The 16,625-nt window shown below is 36.2% G+C and overlaps 1 protein-coding gene across 1 annotated transcript in view; it reads right to left on the reverse strand.

Moving 5' to 3' along the window:
* CD2AP (CD2 associated protein) overlaps nt 1-16,625 on the reverse strand; it is a 137,004-nt gene that overhangs the window by 85,834 nt on the left and 34,545 nt on the right. The gene's annotated exons all lie outside the window — the stretch shown is intronic.

The raw sequence follows: 16,625 nt of genomic DNA on the forward strand, positions 1-16,625 counted from the left end.
AATAAAATCTTAAAAAACAAAACTCTAATGGAAAAATGAACCCTACCATTTGTACTGCAAAAGCAGTTATATACTTAAATGAATGAACATAGCTATGCTCCAAAAAATTTTATTTATGGAAACTAAAATTTCAACTTCATATAATTTTTACATGACATTAAATGTTTTCTTCTGATTTCTTCCAACTATTTATAAAATTCTTAACTAGAATTCTCAGCTCATGGGTGTTATAAAAATAGGTGATGTTCAGATTACAGAAGATAAGCAAACCTTCATGAAAAGAAGGAACGCCTAGGTGGCTCAATGGGTTGAGCGTTCAACTCCTGATTTTGGCTCAGGTTGTGATCTTAAGGTCATGGAGCCCCAAGTCAAGCTCCCTGTTCAGGAGGGAATCTGCTTGAGATTCTCCCTCCCTCCCATTCTGCCCCTCTCCCTACTTGCTCATGCTCTCTCCCTCTTCTCTAAATTAATAATGAAATCTTTTTTTTTTAAGTATTTTATTTGTTTATTTGACAGAGAGAGATCACAAGTAGGCAGAGAGGCAGGCGGGGCGGGGGAGGGGGACAGGCTCCCTGCTGAGCAGAGAGCCCGATGCAGGACTCAATCCCAGGACCCTGAGATCATGACCTGAGCCGAAGGCAGAGGCTTAACCCACTGAGCCACCCAGGCACCCTAATAACAAAATCTTAAAAAAAGAAAAAAAAAAATCATGAAAAGAAGTATGAAATTAATAGAAGACAAATGGGAAGTCATACCATGTTCAGTGATTAAAAGCTCAATTATTATAAGGATATCAATTCTCCCTAAAATTGACACAATGGTGCACTACAATTCTAAGAGCTGTACCACAGATTTGGGAGAGCAATAAACTGGTTTTAAATTTGTATAGAACAAAATGCCAAGAACAGCCAGAATACTTCAGGGAAAACAAAGTGAGGGGGCTTTTCTTTTTAATAAGATATAAAGAAAAACTATGTGATATTATATATAATTACTGCAGTACTGGCATAAAAACAGACATACCAATGAATGAAACAAAATAGTCCACAAACAGAAAAGCGTGACTTAACGAAAAGCAAAGACAAACATGATGCTCATAAAACTAATGTTCCATATTTAAGGAGTTGGGAGAAAACGGGATTCCTACCTCACCCATTTGACAATTTAAAAATTTCTGCTCATTAAAAGTAACCATTAGAAAAAAAAATCACTAACCAGAAGATATTTTTCACATACAAAGTTAACAAAGAATTTGTAACTCTGGGTGTTTATATCTACCACAAGGTTAACCAGTTGTTACTCTCTAGCTGGTAAGATTTCAGACAATTTTAACTTCTCTATACTGTTCAGAATTGTTTCATGTTTGTTTTTAACAATGCATATCATCTTACAATGAGAAAAAATGTTTTTCATATTGGGAAAATTATTACATTGGTCAAGAGTTGTGAAAAGTCATTAAAGTATAAATCATGGAAAATACAAACTATTTCACAAAATGGGCTGCTTCATTTTTACTGGTAATACACTTAAGGAAAAATACGCCAATTTGCTATCAATAAATAAGATATCAACATGAAAATCTCAGTTTTCAAATTGCACCAAGTATTTTTCAAACTAATAGAAGCATTAAATCTTCATAAAGAACAGTACTTACAACTTCAACATGCTAAAAAGTATTCATTTTGAATTCTTCTGTCTCATGAGCTGTCTACATTTTAAAAAACTAAAAGTCGTATCTCTGAGAGCTACTGTTTTCTAATACAAGGACCAAGAACTTGGCCTGACATTCAAATTTTGTTCCTCTAGGAAAGTAATTCCAATTTAACCAAATATCATTAAAAGTACAGGCTCAGGAGACAGAAGACCTGGGTACAAATCTTGATTCTATCCTGTTAACTGGCTGTATAACTTAAGATATTTGTGTTATCTTTTAATAAAAATTTACCACATGAATAACTATGATATACTGACACAATGCTTCTTGTTTCTAAAAACAAAACAAAACAAGACAAAAAACTTATAACATATTGCTCAAGACCTAGAAACACTTTAATATTTCAGTATTCTCAGAGACAATATAATAAATCTTCTGAGGGCACAAAACATAAAAGGAAAGGGAGAATGCGAATTAGAAATATACAGTCTACACTGAACAGAGAAGACTCAGGTTTACAACCTCCCAAATACATAGTGCCAAGTAAGATGTTTAATCACTAGTACCAAAGCTCTAAGTAAAACTACAAATAAAGTTTGCTTTGAGCTCCACCTCTTCTTCTTGGAACCTCTTCCTCCCACAATCTACCACTACCAGATACACACATTCACTCACTCACAAACCTAATTTTTCCCTAATTCCTGGCCTCACAGTCCCTCCAAATTATTCCTTGGCATGTGTAAGCCTGACAACTCACAGACCTGTACCCCTGGGGCTAATAATACATTACATGTTAATAAAAATTTTTTTAAAAAAAGAAAAAAAAATTACTCCTTGGCTATCACCTTCAACAGCAAATCTGATAGACTCCTATGAAGTGCTACTCAGGTGTCCAGAGTTTCTTCCTCCTTCTGCCCTCACTTCCTTTTACCTAAACAGCCTTAACATAGTAGTATCTACTTTCTACCAACTTCACTTCCTTTCCGCCAAGAAATACAGTTAAAAAAAGAATCCTCATTTGGAAAGTATCATGTACTGGCTGAGAAAAACTTTGAATTTCGTCCTACAAATGAGAAAAACCTCCCACAAAATAGGTAATATCAATGCAAAATTGGCCAAGAAAAAGACAATGTGGATAATCTCCATATAAATAAGAATGCAACTACACTAATTTGTTTCATAGAAAAGGCGATTTAGAGGAAGGTAAGAAATATAAGCAAATGAGAGGGGGAGCTAAAGTTTGGAAAGGATATAGTTATTCTTTATCTATTAAGGTAACCAGAGATACTTAACTCTGATTGCACTAACAAAAAACAACTTAAAAGATGATCAATAAAATTCACAAACCACTTCTTCATGTTTTAATATATCTTCATAATAATTTGGTTATCTAATCATAGCCAGTGCATGATCATAATCTGAAAAAAGAAAGCAATTAATTTCTATTTATCACAGAATTAAATAAACATCACAAAGAATAATAAAAACCAGATTAAAGGGCAAATGAGTCTTTTTTGTTTCTCAAATGAAAGAGGTCAATTCTAAGCTGAGTCACAGTTCTTATGCTAATTAAAACTTAAGGAATACACTTAATATTTTGAATATAACATTAGGGACTTCCAAAAGTGTTATGTAAAACTAGTACCTCCAACTTTACAGAAACATAAATCAGAAAAAATGGAAAAGTGCTATTACTAAAGATGTATGAATGTAAGCAGAATTAAATGTTTATTTAATATGTCCACTGTTCTAGCTTTGGCTGCATCCATTAGATCCACGTTTGAAAAATGAGGTTTTCAACCTAACAAAAATTTTACCCTATGCCTAAAGTTTACCCTATGCCTAAAGTTTACCCTATACTTAAAGTTTTTACTTTGTTTTTTAGAATGTAAGTAATAGTACATAGGAATCATCTATCTCAAGTCATTAGATTTTCATTTTTATGTCTAAATTAAATCAGATAGTAGCAAAAAATTTTAAAGTCCAAAGTGAAAGGGCCAACAAGAGAAAATCTCCTTAATATGAAATCAGTATATACCTTCTCAGTGCCAAGATATCAAAATCATGAATAACAGATATAACAGGACTATTTTGAAAGCCTCTAAATTTATTCTCTCCCCCAAATATGCTACTCTCCACATAACTGCTGTCTCTCCAACTTGGACAAAGGGCCTTCCTATTGCAATTGCCCCTCCCCCACTGGAAAAGGCAAAAGTAAGGAGAGAGAGAAAAAGTTATGTACATTCATTCTCAGAAGAATCCTACTCCTTTCTCTTTTTCCATCACAAGAACGTTACTGAGAGCCAAGTGAAGTAGAGTTGGAAAAACACTAAATAAAGAACTCAGGCATACTACACTGATTGAAAACACCCCCAATAATTTATAGTGGTCATATTTTTCACACTAGTTACATGGATTTAAAAATGTTATTTTTGCTTGCAGTTCTAGGATGAAGGGATTTTAGGAGAAGAATAGCAGGTAATGAGGGCTAATATATGTATGACTCAAAAGACATCAGACCTACATGGAGATCCTTCTCCTAAACCTTCTAGACTCCTTGAGGCCACAGATGACATTAACAAGCAGGCAATGAGTGCCAATCCAAAAAGCAAGATCAGGAGATACCCCAGAAGCCCAGGTTCTGGCTCTCAAACGTTCCAGGCTTTAATTATTTCTACAATTTGAAATACCTTAGCAGAAACAAAATTTATTAACTCCTTAAGAGGAAAAAATCAGAATTTAACTTTCCAGTTAAGTCCCAGGTAAACATTAACATGATTTATACAATAATGTCTTAAATTTAAATTTATCATTTATATATAGGATATAAAGGAGAAGGGGATACGAGTAATTCAGTTAAAGAGATTGTCTACAGGTAACAGTCTACATCTACCACATTCCTAAATGCAGAAGGAGGCTGGAGGAGGTTTATAATGAAAGAAATGTACTTTTCACAATAGCCACTTCTATATTCCTTGAATTTTGTTTCAATATGTATTATTTCAGTGATTCACAAAAGATTCAAAAAAGATTCACATCTTTTTCTAGCATTGCCTGTACTTAACGATTTCTTTAACACAGTGAATACAGCCTACATAGGATTCAGAATATTATCAAAAATATCCCAAGTCACAGAAAAAATTGCTCTTAACCAGTGTGTATGTACACTTAATGTTTTACAGTATGTAACAAAATATGTACTACAATGTATCATAGCTATATACAACTTTGACGTTTTATCTACTGTTTTTACTATAATTCCAAGTTGTCTTCTAGTTGTTTTCTCATAGAATGTGTTCCAAATAATGAAAGTAAATCACACACAAAATTCTCCCCTGATACAAAGCCAACTGCCTGAACTATTCTATTAAAGTCACCAATAAATACATCTCCTAAAACTTGAAAACATCACTGAGGTTTACCTAAAAAACAGGTTTCATAAAATAAAGGATTCAAAAATATAAAGGTAACATAAAATAATGTTGCTATTTCCTTCATTAAAAAAAAATTCTTAATTTCAGTTAAGATCATGATCTCAGCACTGTGGGATCAAGCCCCACAGGTCTCCTCACTCAGCAGGGAATCTGCTTCTGATTCTATTGCCTTCTCCCACCCCCTTCTTCCCTCACACATAGGCTCCCTCTAAAATAAATAAATAAGCAGGTAAGTAAACATTAAAAAAAAAAAATTCTCTCTCCCTCTCCCTTGGTTCCTCCCACCTCTCTCTTAAAAAAAAAGTCCACTAAGCATCTGCCATAGCTCAGGTCATAATCCCAGGGTTCTGGGATGCAGTCCCAGGCTTCTTGCTCAGCAGGGAGCCTGCTTCTCCCTCTGCCGACAGCTCCCCATGCTTGTGCGCTCTCTCACTGGCTCTACATGTGACAAATAAATAAATAAAATCTTAAAAAATAACAAAAACACAAAATCAGGATTCTTCTAGAAAAATAATACTTAAAAAACAAGAAATGACTAAGATACTTCCAAACTAGCCACATACATCATCAGATCATCATCTTATTCCCAATATTGCCATTTTTCTTTAAAAGTTTTTAAACACACATAAAGACTTAACCTTAATTCTGCTTAACCATTTAACCCATGGAATACAGACATAAAATGACAAACATTCCTAAATGCAAGGTAAGTTGTCAAACTACCCAATCTAAAAAAAAAAAAAAAATTCAATGAGGGGTGCCTGAGTGGCTCAGTCAGTTAAGTCTCTGCCTTATGCTCAGGTCATGATCTCAGGGGTCTGGGATCAAGTCCTGCAGGGGGCTCCCTGCTCAGCAGGGAATCTGCTTCTCCCTCTCTCTCTGCTGCTGCTTGCTCACGCTCTCCCTCTCTCTGAATTAAACAAACAAAAAAAAAAAACTTTAAAAAAAGAAAAGATTCGGTGATTTAAATCTTTTTCTAAATGAGAAAAAAATGCTAGAAATTTAAGTAAAAATAAAGAAATATTCAAATGACTTTTATTCACTTGCCAGTTCTCAAAAATACTTAAATGTTAATAACTTTTGTTTCCTTGTTCCTTAATTATATCAAGTCTGAAACACTTTATCAAGCTCTGAGAACTCATCAAAAGGGATCAAAATTTCATTTTAAATTTAAAAAGATGGGGAAAAGCAATTCATTTACCAACATCTGAGACATCTTCTATGAATATACCCACTTATTTTTAAAGTAAAAATATATCATGTAATAACCTATAATACAATCAGTATAGAGCGCACAAGAAAGCTATATCGAAGCTCACAAATTATCATCCCTTATCCACAAACATTGTTCTGCTAACACTCTATAAGTACAACTAATAAAAGTATTTGTTCATTTCTTTTAATATCTTATTTCACTGATATTTCTCTGCTTTTCTCAAGAAAAATTAGCTATTACTACACCATTTCTAAAAGGAGATATTCTTTCTACATAATGAGTTTTTAAAGATAAGCATTTCAATCTATTAAAACGCATACCCATCTATCTGATGGTTATCAGAGAGGAGAAGGTTTGGGGGAATGGGTGAAATAGGCGATGGAGATTAAGAAGTGCACTTGCCTGGTGATGAGCACAGGGTCATGTATGGAACTACTATATTACATACTGTATATCCAAAACTAATGTAACACTGTATGTTAATTAACTGAAATTAAAATAAAAACTGTAAAAAAAAATGCATCACCATCTAGATTTCCCTCATGAAAAGATGGAATAGATAAACTGTTTCCTTATTCCTCCCACTAAGTACAGTTAAAAACTCTGGACATTATGGACATTACATACTAAAAACAAACATAAAAATATTTTGAAAAGTGGAAAAAAGAAGATGGACCAGCCAAGAGAGCCCAGGTTCCTTAGAAACTGGTTAGTGAGTCTATTAGGTTTTCTTTTCGCCTCAAATATTCTAGACTGTGTACTGGAAAAACCACCAACTGTTACTGCCAAACCAGCAACTGTTACTGCCCATAAGAGGAGAGGGGAAAAAAAAAAAAACCTCTAAGAAAAGCCTGCTCTCTCCAGAAGGACCAAGAAAAGAGTTACCTAGCAAGACCGAAATCAATCTGCTGTAGTCAAATAATACAGAGAGGGAAAAATAAATCAAACTAGCAGGAAGCCTGGACTTTCCCCCTCACCAGGCTGTAACCAGACCACCCACTCACTACCACTACCCCATTTTCCAGCCAGAGTGGTGTCAGAGAAGGCCAACTGGAGAGCCAAACTCTCCCACCAACCAGGTGGGAATTAGTCTCCTTCTCTTCTCTGTCAGTGGAGGCCACAAGGCAGCACTAAGAAGGCACACTAGCCCTTTCATCAAGGGGGATTCAATGGAGGACTAGTGAGCCTCAACTCCTACCCTACTCAGCAGTAATAAGGAGCTCCTCCCTCTCTGAGTGTCAAACAGAGAAGACTACGGAACTGGACTTGGAGGTAACTCATTCTTTTTTCAGCACAGGTTCTCTCTTTAGTAAAATACAGTTTCAATGTAGATTCAGGGTCCTCAACCAATGTTATGATTTTTAAAAAATATTTTTACTGCCAATACTTCTACCAGGACGTGAACACAAATCCTCAGCTTTTAGTAACCTGTCGTGATGAATGTCGGCATTCTTTCCTTTCTCAGTAACTAAAACAACTTTCCAAAGGCATCTTAGCTGAGCCCCTTTATCTTCTTAAAACTACCTTTTCCATTCCAAATAACTTAACAAAAAAAAAATTAATTTCCACCAGATCACTTTTCTAAACACATCCTGACTCCAAAGGCCATGTTCCTTTCCTAATGCCATGCTATCTTCTTGACATAGCTCTAGTAGAAATGACCTATCAAAATACCATAAGGAGCTAGATCTTACACAAATCCTAACACATTAAAAGCCTTTTTATTGTCTAGCCTCTGACACACAGCTGGCCCACTTTTAAAAGACTTGATCTGCTCCACCACAACCACCATGAATACTATAGATTTGGTTTAGAGAAATAGGCTAATCAAGGTAACTGCTTGTCTCCCCTTTTTTCTCATTTTAATTACTTTCCTCTTTATTTTTGTCCTTCCTTAAAAACTACTAGCTTTGGGGCGCCTAGGTGGCTCAGTTGATTAAGCCCCATGTCAGGCTCTCTGCTCAGCAAGGAGATTGCTTCTCCTCCACCTCTGCCCCACACTAGTGTTTTCTCTCTCTCTAGTGTTCTCACTCTCTCAAATAAATAAAATCTTTGAAAAAAAAAGTAAAAACTATTAGTTTTTTAAAAGAGAAACTAGAAAAGTTCTAACTTACTTACCTATTTTATTATTAACATTTAATTTAACAGTATTTGGTATAGAATAGGCACCAGGAAAAACAAAAAACAAAAAATTGTTGACTAAATTAACAATTTAGGTGATCTTCTTCTCTGATTTTCCCTTTATGAAATGGATGGGCAGTTCCTGAGTCAAAAAGTAACAGGATAAAATAATAAATCCATAATGTATCTACCCACAAGTGGGATTCCCAAATTCACACTGAAGAAGTTCATACTCTAGAGTAAAAAATCTTCAAGGAAGACACCCAGTAAGCATGTGGGTGGGTATGGGGGAATAGGGGATGAGAAGTCTAATAGAGGTCTTAATATCCTGACTCCAAAGGCCATATTTCTTTCATAATGCCATGCTATCTTCTTAACATAGCTCTAGTAGAGCAGTTGGCAACCACAACTATCACATTAAGCCTACTCTCCTCTAATTTCAAGATCCTTCTCAAAGGGAATGCATTCCTTACCTACTCTGCACCCTTCTGGGTTTTTCTGGCCAAACCACCTCAGAGATACTATCCTAGAATACCTGAATTAAAGTATTAAATGCCATTTTCCATCTCCCACAACCCTTTTTTTTTTCTTTTCAAAGCACTCCTGACTACCACAATTATCTTATTCATTCATTCATTCATTTTTTCATGTTTGTCTCCTCCCACCATTAGAAGAGAAGGGAATTTACCTGTTTTAACCACCATTGTGTCCCTAGCATCTATAAAAAGTCCTAACACGGGACTGTACCCAGGACTGTAAGAGTCCTATAAAGAACCTCAGTAAGTATTTGAACAAATGAATAAATGGCGAACAGTAAGAATAAAACAATGGAGAGTTACGTTATGGGGAGGATCTGACACAGTATTGCCACAGATTTTTTACTAAAGGGAAATCTGGTTTCTTTTTCCTTTTTTTTTTTTTTTTTTTAAGATTTATTTATTTCAGAGACAGAGAGAACGAGAGCAGGCACAAGCCCACAAGTGGAAGAAGGAGCAGGTAGAGGGAGAGAATCTCAAGCTGACTCCACACAGAGCAGGGAGCCCAAAGTGGAGCTCAATCTCAGGATCATGACCTGCGCCGAAACCAAGAGTCAGCCTCTTAACCGACTGAGCCAGCCAGGAGACCTGAAAATCTGGTTTCTTATCAGGGATACTAAAGAGTATCATTATTAAAAAGAACTGAAAACCCTGCTTTGACTGCTGCAAGAAGAGACATGTGGTTGATGAAAACTACAGGCTTCAAAGACATCTTACAGAGAAGTATCCCTTACTTGGGGCTAAAGTTGTTAATCTTATTTGCAATAAAGAAAGCTCTTATTTTACTTATATTTAACATAACTCACTACTTGGACTACATGAAACTTTGTACAAAAGCATGTATTGTGTTATGCCACCCCTGAGATTTTAATGTTGTTACTATGGTGTACGCTATCCTATTCTTAACCCACTGAGCCACCCAGGCGTCCCTAAGCTATCCTATTCTTACTGATACATTGGGCCTTCTACTTTACTTATTAAACCTTGTTTTCAGCATCATTTCTAGGGATAGAGGTAATAAAAAATATGTATAAAACTGATTCCATTTTACAAAGTTACCGACAGACAATTTTACATGAGCATTGCAAGTCCTGCTTCATTTTCCAAATATCTCATTATTTATATGTCTTCTGCATGTTCCTATTCCATCTCTGGTCCTGGCAACACCCTCACATCAAATCTCAAGTTTAGTCTTGGGGGAGGGGTGGATTTGTTTTCATAAAATTGCATTTTGAGGAAGCAGTTTGAATTTTCTTCTTCAACGGTCAATTCTAAAAGTTATGAAAGGCATTTAATATTGTAATTCTAACATCTTTCAATTATGCTGATGCTACTTGAGAATTTCAATGGCTAAGATTCATTCAACTTTGTCTTTAGATTCTTAAAACAACAGAATGTTAAAAAATGATCACATTTCTCCAATAACCAGCATATACTATATAAAATATATTTCTCATGTAAAAACAGGCTGACATTTGCCTATCACAGAGCTATCAACTACCAAGTCCTTAGTACATCAACTACTACCACCATGACTCTGGCCGTAAACAACATATTTATCCTAACTTTCAAAGATGTCAGAATAAAGTAAGAAAATGTATGGGAACCTGCAAAGTCTTAACACAAATAAAAGGTATTGTGCCTATTAACTATCCCATTACTTCCATTCTCATTGTACAACTCTGATCTCCATTACTATAGTTTATAGCCTCAACTCTCTCCTCTTTTATAAAACCTTTCCTTAGCACTAAGATTAATCCATTAAAACATTCTATCTTCCCTCTCCTGTCTCTAATAACTCTGATTTCCCTAGTATCTTTTAAATAGACTTAATACCTTTACAGGATACTCAAAATGCATGGAACCACTGGCATTAATCCATACTTTTGGTCTTAAATCCCATTATACACACCCCCATAGAAAACTTTCATTCAACCAAAGTAGTCCATTATTTTTCCCACAAAACACTTTGCACCTTTGCCAGACACAGAGCACACGAATTATACATCAAACTTCCTATCTTTAAAGGCCAAGTCAAATGTTACATCTTTTCTGAAAAAATTTCCCAAGATCCTTTAGCACCCATCATCTTTACCACATACCTGACATTCAGCCAAAAAGGCACTGCAATTTATCCTTCTGTTTTCATGCTGTTATCCCCCCCAATAAATTAAGTTGTGGGAACTCTTCTCACCACACCCCAAAATACTTCAATCACTAAGCATTTGTTTAATGCACGAGTGTTTACTTTGTCTCATCTCAATTACAAAGACCCAAAGTGCCAAATATCAACAAGTCACAACTCTGATACTGAATCTCAAAGTTTACACAAACAAATTAAATCAGACACTTGACACTCTCTACTTTAGTCCAAAATACTGAAGTTGAGAATGAGGGAAGATCTGATAAAGTAGCAAGTTTCTTCCCAATTTTAGCTCAATTCTCAAACATTACAAACCTGTGAGGAAAGAGTAGACTCTTCAGTATTTTTTTATGTGGAAAAAATTTAATTACTGCCTAAATCACATCTGTACCAAAAGTAAATCGAGATAAAAGACTTACACTGAAAAATCAAAACTTAAAACTAATGAACAGATTATCTTTAAAATCTCCCTGCTCCCAAGTTATACTTAGACAAGCCACAAAAAGCACTTATTAAAGAGAAAAGACACATAAGCAGAAGGAAGACAAAGGACTAGCAGTAAAAATACAGAATTCACAGTATTCGCAATAAGAAGTACTACAATGAGAATAAGCAAGAACTCAATAAAAATGGACAGAAATATAAGAACACAAGCAAGACACAGGAAAAGAAATTTAAATGGCCAATAAATGTGAAAAGATGCCTAACTTCTCTCGTAATGACAAAAATGAAACACAGAAATGTGGATATTATTATAGATCTGTATTAGAAAAAAGAAAATCTGATAGTATCAAATGTTTATAAGAAATGGAAGAAATAAATTCTTTTATAGTACTGGTAGGAATTTATAAATTGGTGTAATTATTGAAAAATCAGCCAATGTCTAATACTCTAATACAGCTGAATATATGCATAACCTAGGATGCAGCAAATTCTCAACTATGTATATAACCTACAAAAGGATATTCGGCATTGTTTTCAATAGCTAAAAAATAAAAAATGGTCCTATTTTACCTCATAAAATGTGATAAAGACCCAGAATGGAATACTATAGGACTGTGCAATCTCTACTATGAAATTACATGTACATTCCTAAACATCTGACCTTCTGGGGGGAAAAGAAACTCATACAAACCGGAGGAATCAAGATGGCGGAGGAGTAACAGGCTGAGATGACATCAGGCAGCAGGAGATCAGCTAGACAGTTTATCAAACCACTCCAAACACCTACAAATCCAACAGGAGATCAAAGAGAAGAAGAGCAGCAATTCTAGAAACAGAAAATCAACCACTTTCTGAAAGGTAGGACCTGCGGAGAAGTGAATCCAAGGTGATGGGAAGATAGACCACAGGGGGAGGAGGCGGCTCCCAGCAAGTGGTGGAGCAATGGAGCACAAAATCAGAACTTTTAAAAGTCTGCTCCACTGAGGGACATTGCTCCAGAGGCTAAGCCGGAATGAAGCCCACGTGGGGACAGAGTAGTGTCAGGTCCCATGGGGTCACAGAATGATCGGAATGTCTGAGTGTTGCAGAGTTCTCAGGTATTAGAGCGGGGAAGCTGGCTACAGAGACGGAGCCAAGGAGTGAGCTCTCAACACGGGTTACCTTAAACTATGATCCGTGGCGCAGTCAGGCCACTGCTCTTTGACCAGGGACCCCACAAGATCTGGGGAGGCCCCCCCAGGAAGAATATAGGGATCTGTAGGGTTTGGGGACTCCAGGCAGGGCTGTGTGCCAAAAATAGAAATGCTTGATCACAGGCTGGGTGAGCTCAGAGTGCGCCGGAGGCCAGGGAGACAGGAGCGACTGACCGCTTTTTGCCAAGGGCGCACTGAGGAGTTGGGCCCCAAGCTCTTGGCTCCTCCAGGCCAGATACTGGGAGGCCGACATTTTTCACTCCCATCCTCCAGAACTCTACCGAAAATGTTCAGGGAACAAAAGCGAACCCCAGCAGATTACATAGCCCAGCCCCTGGTAAAAGCGGTGCAATTCCGCCTCGGGCAAAGACACTTGAGAATCACTACAACAGGCCCCTTCTCCAGAAGATCGACAAGAAATCCAGCGAAGACCAAGTTGACTTACCAAGGAGAACGGCATAATTCCAGAGGAGGAAAAAGCAAAGCATGGAATTCATGGCTTCCTCCCCATGATTCTTTAGTCTTGCAAAGTTAATTTTTTTAATGTTATTTTTTTCTTATGCTAAAATTTTTTTAATTTTTCTCTTTCCTCTAAAGTTTTTTAACTAGTTTATCTTAACAATACCTTTCATAAAAAATTTTTTTGAACGTTCATTATTGTAATAATATTTTATCCTTCAGTGTATCTAACATTATTTCTTATATGCACATAGGGTTTTTTCTTCTAAAGAAATCTGGGATACAACTTTTTCTAATAGATGAGAATATACCCTAAATCTAGCACAGGGCTTTGTTCCAGTCTCCAGCCTGAGCTAATTCTCTCCACTTTCTTTCTCTTTATTCTCTCAACCAACTTATCTTATCAACCCCTTTTTCAGAAATTTTTTAATTTTCATCTTTATAATCATATTCCATCCCTTCATCGTGTTTACCCTTATTTTGTGTATATATGTGTTTTTCCTTCTTTAAAATTTTAGGAGGTAGTATCTTCTAAGAGACCAAAATACTCCCAAAATTAAGTGGGTGACTCTGTTCTATTCGCCAGTCTAATATATATATTTTTCCTTTTTTATATTTTTTCTTTATTTTTTCTTTATTTTTTTTTTCCCTGAACTTCTTTTTACCGCCTTTCTCCCCCCCCCCCCCCACGATTTGGGGTCTCTTCTAATTTGGTTAAAGCATATTTTCCTGGGGTCTTTGCCACCCTTTTAGTATTTTATCCTCTCCTTCATATATTCTTATCTGGATAAAATGACAAGGTGGAAAAACGCACCACAAAAAAAGAACAAGAGGCAGTACCAAAGGCTAGGGACCTAATCAATACGGACATTGGTAATATGTCAGATCTAGAGTTCAGAATGACGATTCTCAAGGTGTTAGCTAGGCTCGAAAAAGGCATGGAAGATATTAGAGAAACCCTGTCTGGAGAAATAAAAGCCCTTTCTGGAGAAATAAAAGAACTAAAATCTAACCATGCTGAAATCAAAAAAGCTATTAATTAGGCGCAATCAAAAACGGAGGCTCTTACTGCTAGGATAAATGTGGCAGAAGAGAGAATTAGTGATATGGAAGACCAAATGACAGAGAATAAAGAAGCTGAACAAAAGAGAGGCAAACAACTACTGAACCATGAGGGGAGAATTTGAGATATAAGTGATACCATAAGACGAAACTATTTTAGAATAATTGCGATTCCAGAAGAAGAAGAAAGAGAGAGGGGAGCAGAAGGTGTATTCGAGAGAATTATTGTAGAGAATTTCCCTAATATGGCAAAGGGAACATGCATCAAAATCCAGGAGGTGCAAAAATCAATAAGAACAGTAAGAACAATAAGAACAGGTCCACACCCCGTCATCTAATACTAAAATTTACAAGTCGTAGTGACAAAGAGAAAATCCTGAAAGCAGCCCAGGACAAGAAGCCTGTAATATGCAATGGTAAAAATATTAGATTGGCAGCAGACTCACAGAGTCCTGGCAGGCCAGAAAGAACTGGCATGATACATTCAGAGCAGTAAATGATAAAAACATGCAGCCAAGAACACTATATCCAGCTAGGCTATCGTTAAAAATAGAAGGAGAGATAAAAAGCTTCCAGGCAAACAAAAACTAAAAGAATTTGTAAACACCAAACCAGCTCTACAGGAAATATTGAAAGGAGTCCTCTAAGCAAAGAGAGATCCTAAAAGTAGTAGACCAGAAAGGAACAGAGACAATATACAGTAATAGTCACCTTACAGGCAATACAATGGCACTAAATTCATGTCTCTCCATAGTTACCCTGAATGTAAATGGGCTAAATGCCCCAATCAAAAGACAGAGGGTATCAGAATGGATAAAAAAACAAAACCCATCAATATGCTGTCTACAAGAAACTGACTTTAGACCCAAAGACAGCTCCAGATTTAAAGTGAGGGCATGGAAAACAATTTACCATGCAAATGGACATCAGAAGAAAACCGGGGTGGCAAACCTTATATCAGATCAATTAGATTTTAAGCCAAAGACTCTAGTAAGAGATGAGGAAGGACACTATATCATACTTAAAGGGCCTAACCAACAAGAGGTTCTAACAATTTTAAATATCTATGCCCCTAACATGGGAGCAGCCAATGACATAAACCAATTAATAACAAAATCAAAGAAACACATCAACAATAATACAATAAAAGTAGGGGACTTTAACACTCCCTCACTGAAATGGACAGATCATCCTCCAAGCAAAAGATCAACAAGGAAATAAAGGCCTTAAATGATGCACTGGACCAGATGGAAATCACAGATATATTCAGAACATTCCATCCCAAAGCAACAGATACACATTCTTCCTAGTGCACATGGAACATTATCCAGAATAGATCACATCCTGGGTCACAAATCAGGTCTCAACCGGTATCAAAAGACTGGGATCATTCCCTGCGTATTTTCAGGCCACAATGCTCTGAAGCTAGAACTCAATCACAAGAGGAAATTTGGAAAGAACCCAAATACATGGAGACTAAAGAGCATCCTTTTAAAGAATGAATGGGTCAACCAGGAAATTAAAGAAGAATTGAAAAAATTCATGGAAAAAAAATGATAATGAAAACACAACAGTTCAAAATCTGTACGACAGAACAAAGGCAGTCCTGAGAGGAAAATATATAGCAATACAAGCCTTTCTCAAGAAACAGGAAAGGTCTCAAGTACACAACCTAACCCTACACCCAAAGGAGCTGGAGAAAGAACAACAAAGAAAGCCTAAACCCAGGAGGAGAAGAGAAATCGTATGATCAGAGCAGAAATCAATGAAATAGAAGCCAAAAAAACAATAGAACAAATCAACGAAACTAGGAAGTCATTCTTTGAAAGAATTAATAAGATTGATAAACCCCTAGCCAGGCTGATCAAAAAAAGAGAGAAAGCACCCAAATAAATAAAATCATGAATGAAAGAGGAGAGATCACAACCAACACCAAAGAAATAAAAACCATTATAAGAACATATTATGAGCAACTATATGTCAGCAAATTTGACAATCTGGAAGAAATGGATGCATTCCTAGAGACATATAAACTACCACAACTGAACCAGGAGGAAACAGAAAACCTGAACAGACCCAAAACCAGTAAGGAGATTGAAGCAGTCATCAAAAATCTCCCAAAAACAAGAGTCCAGGGCCAGACGGCTTCCCAGGGGAATTCTACCAAACATTTAAAGAAGAATTAAATCCCATTCTCCTGAAACTGTTCCAAAAAATAGAAATGGAAGGAAAACTTCCAAACTCATTTTATGAGGCCAGCATCACCTTGATTCCAATACCAGACAAGGATCCCATCAAAAGAGAATTACAGACAAGTATCCTTGATGAACATAGATGCGAAAATTCTCACCAAAATACTAGCC

Source organism: Lontra canadensis, unplaced genomic scaffold, assembly GCF_010015895.1.
Source record: "Lontra canadensis isolate GAN:19392208 unplaced genomic scaffold, GSC_riverotter_1.0 scaffold23, whole genome shotgun sequence".
Taxonomy (NCBI): domain Eukaryota; kingdom Metazoa; phylum Chordata; class Mammalia; order Carnivora; family Mustelidae; genus Lontra; species Lontra canadensis.